Source organism: Sus scrofa, chromosome 11 (genome assembly GCF_000003025.6).
Source record: "Sus scrofa isolate TJ Tabasco breed Duroc chromosome 11, Sscrofa11.1, whole genome shotgun sequence".
Lineage (NCBI taxonomy): Eukaryota > Metazoa > Chordata > Mammalia > Artiodactyla > Suidae > Sus > Sus scrofa.
In genome coordinates, this window is record NC_010453.5 from 66,445,177 (window position 1) to 66,455,344 (window position 10,168).

Below are 10,168 nucleotides of genomic sequence, written 5' to 3' on the forward strand. Positions count from 1 at the left end.
TTTTACTAACAGATGTCCCTTGAGAGCTTCGAATGATGTACACCCCATGTGCTTTCTGGAGTGTAGACTAGAGGCTGTGTAATCTTGTTTCCAAATGGGATCCAGCCTTATTGTTTTTCTGTTTATAAATATATATATATTCTCATTGCCAAGAACTGAAGGTAAGTATAAACTAAGAGATGTAAAATAAATGCCATCTTAAATCCACCACTGGGATTTAGTTTCTGCTTACATTTGGTTCATGTTTTTCAGAATGTTGTGTAAGTAGCAAGGAATTCAAAGGCTCTGGTCTGTGCCAGAGGGCGGGGGAGGGGGAATGAAACAGAGGAGCTAAAAGTTTCAAAAATTGGAGACGCACCCTCTGACTTGTGCTGTGGAAGCAAACATAAGGAATCAGAGCCCAGAGCCACACGTCATGTCCCCTAATATAATTAGAAAGCCAGACCTATCTGTTTCTTCCTGGCATTGGGAACCTTGATACCACGCAGTATGCAGCTTTAAAAAGAAAAAAACAGAAAGTAACTGACACAATAGCTTTCCTTAAATGCACAGAGGACTAAGATATTAGTCCCTAGCCCATGAAGAATTGATGAAGCCCTTGATTTCCTAGAAAAATCTGCTGGGGAACAATTGTGTTTCTCATCACCACCGCCGACAGATTCATGCCCAGAGCAAGGCTGCTTTAGGTTGCAGAGGGAATATTTTCCCTAAATTCACCCACAGAGTAATTGTCCTTAAATTGAATCTACCAAAGGTGAGAGGATCCTTCGGAGGCTCTTGGGCTGACAAATGACTCTGCTGCCACCATCGTTAAGGAGACAGGGAAATTCCCTCACCTCGCCAGATCCCCTGCATGGTGGGGCTAGAAATCCAGGTTCAAGACCCCCACAGGATGCTTCCCACAATACCATCCTGACAGCGGGCATAAGGGCAACTCCAAGATGCACAAATATCAGGAATTATCACCCCTCCTGGGGCCGTAATCATAGCCATCATCTCAGAGGGCTGGCACTTCCTGGGACGCCCACACTTGCCGCTCCTCCTGTGTTTCTGCCTAGATCCCAGAATCCCCATCGGCCACGCACATATGGAAATGCACAATACTTGCTCCTTAACTGGATCTACTGGTTCTTAGAGCTTTCTGAGTCAGTTGGCTAAGGGAAGCACGCATGTGTATGCAGCTGATGCAGGTGTCATTTCCCCAGAACGCCAACATCCATGAAAACCAAGCCAAAAGGCCAAGAAAAGGGATGCAAAATACCACCGCTGTCGATCCGCGGGCCCGGGCTTCCTTGGGCATGCGCACCAGCCTCCTCATCGTGAAGTCCTGTGTTCTCCAGGGCTTGACGCCTGTCGGTCTCTTCTGGCTCATCGCACAGTCCCATCCCCATCCCACTTCCCCCAACCCGAGCCTCACTGGCTTCTTCGTTGTCGGCCACCATTACCGGAAATTCCTGGAAGAGCCCTGCCATCCCAGGCCTTTGTGTCACCGCTCACACGAGCTCATCTCTCCCTCTGGGACTCTGCTGTCCCCATCTGCTAATGACTCTCATCCTGTAGACAGCGGTTGCCTCCCTTGACCTAGGAAGCCATATCCTACCTCCACAGTAAGCAGTGTGTTCCACGCCCCTTGGGGTCACCCCAGCAAACCCTGTCTGCGGAGTTCTCGGGCTCTGTTTAGTTGCCAGGGTCCCTCACTGTGGAATTAACGGCCTGTGTCTTCTACCTCTGTTTTACAGGTAGTCGGTACCTGGTAGAACTCAGTGAGCGCCTAGTGCAGAGAAGAGGGAAGGAGGGGAGGGAGGGAGGGAGTTAGTTCAAGCTGGTATCAGTGTACTTCGCCTTTGTTGAGATGAAACTGGGTATTTTGGTAGGAGAGGAAGCCAAAGCGTTCTGTTTCTAAGGGGAAGGACACACATATGTTAGTGTGTACGCACACATGTATGTATACATGTAAGCACAGATGTGTATGTTTATGCATGTACATGTATTTACATGCACGTGCATGAGTGTAGGGGCACGTGTGTATGCATGTTTCTGTGTGTCTGTCAACGTGTATATATGCATATATATACACACACGGATGCATGCAGGCGTACGTACCTGCTCTGGCCTTCCTGGCTGACCTAGCAGCATATCTGCACAATCCCATGGTGCACACTAATGAAATTAATATGATGACAACTTAAAGGGACAGATAAGGACTTTTAACCAATTTTCAGCAAATAGTTATTGATGTTTACCTTTGACACCACAGGCCCAGCATGCACAGTGGATGATGCTGTGTGGGCCACCTGCTACCTTGTGCTTCTTCCATCGTGCCGGACCACAAAGCCGACAGAGAATACCTGATATGTATTTTATCGTTTGGTCTGTGTTTGGGCAAAGGAGTTCAAACCACGCATGTCAGCAGTACAGAGGGCGTCATGCGGCTGTGGCCACCTGCCACAGCAGATCCCTCGCCTGGTGTCCATGTGCTCTGTTAGCATGACAGAAAGCAAACCCAGCTGGCCACAGTAGGTGACAGGAGCTAAAGCTCAGCCCTTCCTAAAACCAACCCATGACCTCGCTGATGCCGACAATACTCTGAGTAAATTTTCCCATTCCTTCCTCCTGTGTAAATAAGCTTAAAAAGAGAGACAATCAGCAGCAGTGAAATCAACACGCTTTATGAAGACCAGTGTAAGCATCCTCCCTTTCCTTTGGATGGCACTTCACAGTTTGTTCAGTGTTTCACATCTATCGTTTTGTTTGTCCTCCATAATAACAGAGGAAAGAAGACAGAATATGACTTTTTAATGAAGAAAATAAAAATAAAGAGGTAAAGTTAATTTTCCATGATTTTTCATAAGCCTTGAAGAGTTGTGTTTATTCTCTTTTTTTTCTTTTTTATCTCTCTCCATTTCTTTTGCTTTTAGGGCCGCACCTGAGGCATATGGAGTTCCCAGGCTAGGGGTCAAATTGGAGCTATAGATGCTGGCCCATGCCACAGCCACAGCAATGCTGGATCCTTAACCCACCGAGAGAGCCAGGGACCGAACCTGCATCCTCATGGAGGCTAGTCAGATTCATTAACCACTGAGCCACAATGGGAACTCCACTCGTGTTTATTCTCTATCAGGTATTTACCCTAAAACAAAAGGGAAAACTAATAGAACAATGGGCTTAGAGGGAGAAGGGCTTTATCCACATCCGTCTAAAGGACTTGGGCAAGTCGTTTTCTTTCTCTGGGTCTACTGTTCTCATCACTAGAAAGGAAACATCTGCCTTTTGCATGTCGTACGAGATGGTGCAGAGAAAAAAAAGTGTTGCAGTTATGAAGTGCTAACTCCTCTGGGCTCATCACCACCACGGTGACTGGGTATCATCTGCTCTGATTGTTGGTCTTCAGAGGCTGATCTGACAGAGTTTGGAGCCTGAGTCTGAACTGACAGTTTGACTAGAACACATCTGCTTCTAACACCCCCACGCAAACAGCAGTCAGTGCTAGAATGCAGTCGTGCTATTGTGCATAAAACAATGGAATGACGAGCTTTGATAAAAGAGTTGTCACCTGAACCTTAAGTCAGACCATTTTTCAAGTTACAGGAAGATTGGGTTCCAGAAGTTCATCTATAAGTTTATCGAAATTTATAATTCAAGATCATGGGAAAACATGTTATCCATGTCAGGTCAGCCCACCAACGCCTGTTTACACACAGTGTGTGCAAAAGCTAAGAGTAATAATTCTGCTGTGTTTGGGATTAAATGGAATTTTGTGGACTGGCACAGGTTTCGTCTGTTCACCATCCGGATGAGAAAATGTATTCATGAGTGGGGACTCAGGATGCTGTGAGCACACATCCCCATTTTCAGAGCAGGGGGGGAAGACGCCCCTACCAATGAGAAGATCCCCCTGGGGAGAGGTCCCTCTGCAGCTGTGCTGGGCCCTTGGCACAGGATGAGAAAGGGTCTCCCTCCTTGCACCTGCCATGGCCTCTTACAAAGAAGAAAATGCTCCACCCCTTCTTTGCGACTCCGCACAGGACCTTCCTGTATATAGGACATTCATAATTTAGGTGTTTATAGGTCAGGGAATGATTAAAATGCATTTCCTAACTTCTATTTCCTGCTCTAGACATGGAAGAAGGGCAGTCTTTAATTATAAGATCAAAAAACGAAAAATCACTTGGCGTCTGGTTAGCCTGGTGACTGCGGCAGCTTGCGTGGCCTTTTCAAGCTTCACATTCAAATCCTCAAATGGGAAAAAAAAAATGAGAAATTAACATCATCAGTAATTGAGGCAGACCTGGTATTAAAGGCTATTTATTCAGGAAAACTATCTTCATGGTTCATGCTTTCACAATAATGTACCAGCTGTTTAATTTAGCTTTGATCTGGCCCCATCCCTATTTTTCCCAGCATAATTTTTGCTACTGGCATGGATGTCACCCTGGGCTGGACCTGAACTGTCACTAGAGAAAATAAGATCAGACCTGGTGCACCTGGCAGGTGTCAAAAGCAAACAATCAGAGGCAGAAGAAAGACTAAGTAACTTGGACTTGAAGCCTGACTCATACCAGAGTTTAAGAAAATAATTAATACTCTAAAGGTTAGTCCAGATGGAGAGCAAATGGAATGGAGCCCACCAGTATAGACAAGGGTGCCCTCAAATAGTTGAATCTGAACAGGCTTTGGGTACGTGGTCAGATGAGCTGCCCTGTTTACTGGCTATGGTTTGGCCCTCAGGTAACCTGGGATCCTGAGAAAGGGCAAAAAGTCATTGTACACCAGAGGTTGGAATCCCCCAGAGGTTAAAATTACTCCACCTGCAGAGATTCTGATTCAGTTGATTCACGGCAGGCCCAGGAACCTGGGGGCTGCATTTTGAAAAACACTATACGGGGAATAGCACTGGATTTCGCCCCCGAACAAGTAGGTCATCTGTGACACCAATAAGGGAAGTGAATTAAGATAAAGAGGAGGTGAAGTCAGAGGGTGTACAGATGCCCAGTATCAATCATCAGTTTCACAGGAAGCTTGAAACAAGTTAAGCATGAGGCCAGCAGGTGAAGAATAAAAACTGGAACCATTCTTGGCTTTGGTCCCAAGGCACTTTAATCAAGAGGGACTTGGTGGGTATTTTGATGTGACATCTCTGGCCCAAGCTGCTGCCCATTTCTAGTCCACATCTGAAGAGCCCTGACATGGTTTTAGCTGGATGGTGACCCAGAGGACAGCCCTGTTTTAAGAGAAGATTGTAGGCAGGGACCTGCTCTGGGGGGCTGGACCAGAAGCAGATCAGCAAGAAGAGATTGGAAGGGAAGGGAAGGCCAGTGGGTGAAAATGTACCAGTGGCTCCATTGTCCAAAGGATGGATGGGTTCTTCGAAGGGCTCTTCCTTAGACAAGCCAGTCCTGGATAAAGATCTACTCAGCCAGCTGGGTTCTGCCAGGTTTGGTTCTCACCCTGGGGGCCCTTTGGATGGTTGAGGGCAAGATATAGGGCAGTGGAAAGGCTGGACACTGAAGGGTATGTTTGATGGCCCTTGAGCTGCTGGGAATCCAGGGCCTTGTTGGTTTCCACTGGGATCGAAGCTGACGGAGAGGGAAGGAGGTGCAGTGCGGGGTTTTAAGAGGCAGGTCCTGCAGCTGGACTGAGTTTGCATCTTGCCGTTAGTACTTTTGGGCTGCAGAGACTGTGGGCACAATATTTGAATTTCAACTATTTTATTCGTGGAACGTAGACAATTACAGTTTCTACGTCTTGGGTCCTTGTAGGGATTACATGTGATAAGCAAGGTAAAGTGACTAGAAACTACAGGGTACATGCTACCCAGGAGGGAGGTTGCTATATTAAGACGTTCTTTGTCTTCTCAGGCCTTTCTTGTCCATCATCCTCCTTCTGTCCATGTGCTTCCTGACCTCTGACTCGTTCCTCATAGCTTCTACCTGCACACTGCAATTTGCTCCATGTCTTAACATTCCAACCCAATCTTGCTTTCAGATGAGGCCGCTTGAAGGAATCATCTAGACTCAGTCATTTCCCCACCGACTGTTCACTTTTGCCCCCAACCAACCCTGTCCAGCTGCTCCTGCCAGCGTCCCTGATGAGGTGACTGACTGCCAGATCTGCAGGTGCCACCCCTGGCACCAGTCCACTTCCTCCTTCTTGGGCCTCCCTCCCTCCTGGTCGGCCGTTGGGTCAGGCTCACCCGTTTCTCCACTTGATGAGCTAATGATACCTTCTCGGTGTCTCAAAGCTGTTCCTCGGCCATGGCACCCTTCCTTCCATCACTTTGCCTGCTCTCCTCATATCTCACCAGCTTTTGTCCCCTTGCTGGTCATTTCCCCAATGTATCATTGTGATCTTCTTAACCCGAGAACGTACATCTTCCAGTGTCTGCACATCTGCCTCCCTCCCCCCAACACACCCCCACAGAGCCTAGGAAACCCACCACATCACGAGAAAGGTTTTCCTTCTAAAGTGTACATTTCTTCTGTTTCTTGTTCCACCCCACCCGGAGTTTCCACATCTCGATAAATGGCTTCATCACTGACGCTCGTGTCCAGGCCACAAAGCTGGGAGACATCTGGAATTAAATGCCGTCCATCACTTTGCATGGTGATGCGGGCAGAAGACAGAGCAGTGCTGCCTCCAAAGCATAACACGTCCTGTGCCCTCTCCTGCCACCGCCCTCAGTCCTGGCCACCGTGACGTCCTTCCTGGACAGCTGCCATATGCTTGTTCTTCCTGCTTCCATTCATGCAACCCCCCTCTCTTCCTAGCAGCCAGGGTCGTGTCATGTCACCTCCTGCTCACTGCCTTTTAATGCCTTCCTGAAGCATCTTCCATGAACCGCAAACCCTTTGGCCGTGGACCTCTCAGCTGCCTGGGATCTGACTCCCAGCAGCCCCTCTGCCAACATCTCGGATCGCTCTCCTCTCTTGCTGTGCTCCAGCATCCCTGGTCTTTTCATTTCCGGAGTAGGTCTAGTTCCTCGCCTCCCTCAGGACATAACATTCCCTGGAACATTCTTTACCCAGCTCTGTGGACGAGTGCCTCTTTCTCAGCTTTTAGGCCTTTCCTTCCCTAACAACTCCTTCTCTGAACGCCCCACCCAAAGCCCGTTCCCCTGGCCCACAGTTCCCAGAGCTAGCACCTTATTTCCTCTGTGGATTAATAATAATTTGTACTTATTTTATCCATTAAAATTATCCCCCCCCTTTTTAATGGCTGCATCCATGGCATATGGAAGCTCCTGGGGCAGGGATTGAATTCAAGCCCCAGCCCAGCCTAGCACACAGTTGAGGCAATGCCTGATCCTTTAACCCATTGCATTGGGCTGGGATCAAACCCACCTCTGCAGTGCCCTGAGCTCCTGCAATCTGATTCTTAAACCACTGCGCCACAGTGGCAACTCCTGTTTTCCTTTCATTATCCTCCCTACCACGCCTCCTTGAGAATCTAAGTTCCCTGAGGATTAGGGACCCTTTCCATGTGGCTCACCTTATGTCCTCAGAGCATAGCACAGCACCCCATATATAAGAAGGTTCCTTAAATACTTGTTAAATGACCAGCTGAATCAAACTGATTAAAAACTTGAGTGGTCTCCAGAGATTACACAGCACAGATCAGAGCCCTTGGCACACAAGGCGCCTGCCCACCCGCCTACCCCCTTCTCCTGCTATTTCTCTCCATTATTGGAGGAGCAGCTATAGCGACCTCTGAGCAGCCTCTAAATGGAACATCCTCTCTCGGGATAGGAACTCCACCGGGAAGATTGTGCCTGAGTCCTTGACCTAGAGAACTATCTCCTCTACGATGTCAGCTCTCCCCCAGCCCATCCCAAAGATGCCAGCTCACACCCTCCACTACGCACGCCTCCCTATGCGGAATTACTTCTCTTCCCAACCCTACTCTCCGTTGGCCTGTGTGCACCACGGGACGTATTATTTGTCACTGTATCAGCAGAATCTAGCACCCACATAGCACATGATTGGTGTCAGGGAAAAAGAAATTGTCAAATAAATGAACAAATGAATGAATGAATATCCCTTTCAGAAGGGTCTTAGAACAATTACATTAGACTACGCATTTATTTGTCTTACCGAAGTTGATAATTTTAGACTAGAAATTCAATATGACACATAGGATGAATTAGCATGATGTAAGCCATGGTACTAAAATTATATGTAATAGCATAATAATACCTGGTATCAGATAATTAGATGTGACTAGGGACTTGAAAAAGTTTTAGGTCCATTTCCACTAGCAGTTGCTTCTCGTAATCTTGGGCATTTTGGATGCTGCCAAGTGACATGTAACTTGGCGATGACCCACTTTAGCTGTGAGAGCCTCGTATGTTGCAATATGTTGCCCTTGTCTCTCATGGTACAGCAAATGTTAACTTCACACACTCATTACACTGGACAGCATCCGTCAAAGGCAAGTGGATAGTAAGCTCCAAGGACTCCTATAGTCTCAACAAGACAAAGGTGTACAAGTGGCGCCAACCTAGGGATCATGCGTTTTCAAATAATTTGGACCTGAATCTTTCTCTCGCCGGGTCCTCTGTCAGTCTGGTAAAACCGTAACAAATGCAAACTACCTTTTTGTGCCTGGCAAGTTGAAGTTCTTTTCCTCCAGCATCCTCTCTGGGCACGAAAACCTCAAGACTGAGAAATGACTCTTGAGATGGAGGGGGATCCGGTTAACATCGGATGAAAACAGCTTTGCATAGAGCCAATAATTCATCAGCAACATCTGCACAGAAATAGTAAGATTGCAGTACATTTCAAATACCATAGACGGTGTTCTGGGAATTCTAAGACTCTACAGCCACTACCCTTCCACTTTTTAAAAAAATTACTGAACATTCTGGTGTCGCTCAGGTTAACAGAATCCACCTTAAATGGTCCCGCAGACTTTAAAGATGGGACGACCCACCAAGGCAAAGGCAGGGTCGAGGTGACCTGTAAGAGATGTTGAGGCACCCAAAGCTTATCAACAGCTGGAAGCCATTACCGCCTTGAATAGTGGGGAGGTGAGGTCAAGTGTGGCTGGGGCTCTGGGGGAGGGGCCCCAAACAGCAGCTGGTGCCAAGGAAGGTCACCGTCACTTCCAGAAATGCCCCTTAAAACGAGGCAGGAAAATGCCTCCTTCTGGGTGCTGAAGAGCTTCAGTCCACAGAGGAGCAATCCCAGGGCTTAGAAGAGTGGGGAATGAGGGAGGAACAAAGAGAGAATAAGCTGCTGAATTCCCCAAGTCTAATTTCCAACCTTCCCCATTTCCAAGGTATTCTTTGCCATAATCTGGTCCTGGAGCTCGTCTTTGAGAACCAGCAGCTTAGAAACATGCAATTTAAATTGAATGTCCCTCTAATGTCCCTTTTGTGATCTTTGTTACTCAGATTGTTTACATAGACCAAGGGTCACCAATTACTTTGCCCCTAGAGCTAGATTGTGGAATGCCAGGAAATTGCTTTCGGTGATACTGCAAATTAAAAAGCAGAGTCACAGAACCTCAAAAGACATTGATTATCCAGCCTTCTCCTTGGCTGGGGAGGTCAGATACCTCTCCTATGTATAAACTCAGCAAGCCATTTTTTTTCTCTCATTTGAGTAACAAATACGTATTATTTTGCATGTAGATAGAGCATCTTGATGTCGTGCTTCTACCTTTATTTTAAAAATTACTGTTCTTTGCCTGCACAGTCATCCTACCTTATATCCTACACTTTTACCAAATCAAAACAAACAGAAGAATGAAGTCATAATTTCTGCAGTAGATTCATGTTTTTATAAGTGAAATTATCCATGACCCATCCCTGGTTAAAAGGATGGTTTCTGGTATTCTTGGTCATTGAGTTTGTATGTTTATTCCATCAGTGTGTCAAGCTCAGCTTTATGTTTATTCATTTTCCAGGAATAGTATTGATAATCTCTCCAAAATTTTCAGTTGCCATCAGTTTTCTTTTCATTTGCCCTCGAGGTAGTTTTTCACTCGTTCAGGCATTTTTTGTTTAGCTGTTTTTTTTCCAGCCCATCCCAGTCATTCTCTCTGCTTTCTCATACTCAAGTCTCCTGATAAAAATCACATGAACCGGAGTTCCCGTCGTGGCTCAGTGGTTAACCTCCTGCTTAGGAACCATGAGGTTTCGGGTTCAATCCCTGGCCTCGCTCGGTGG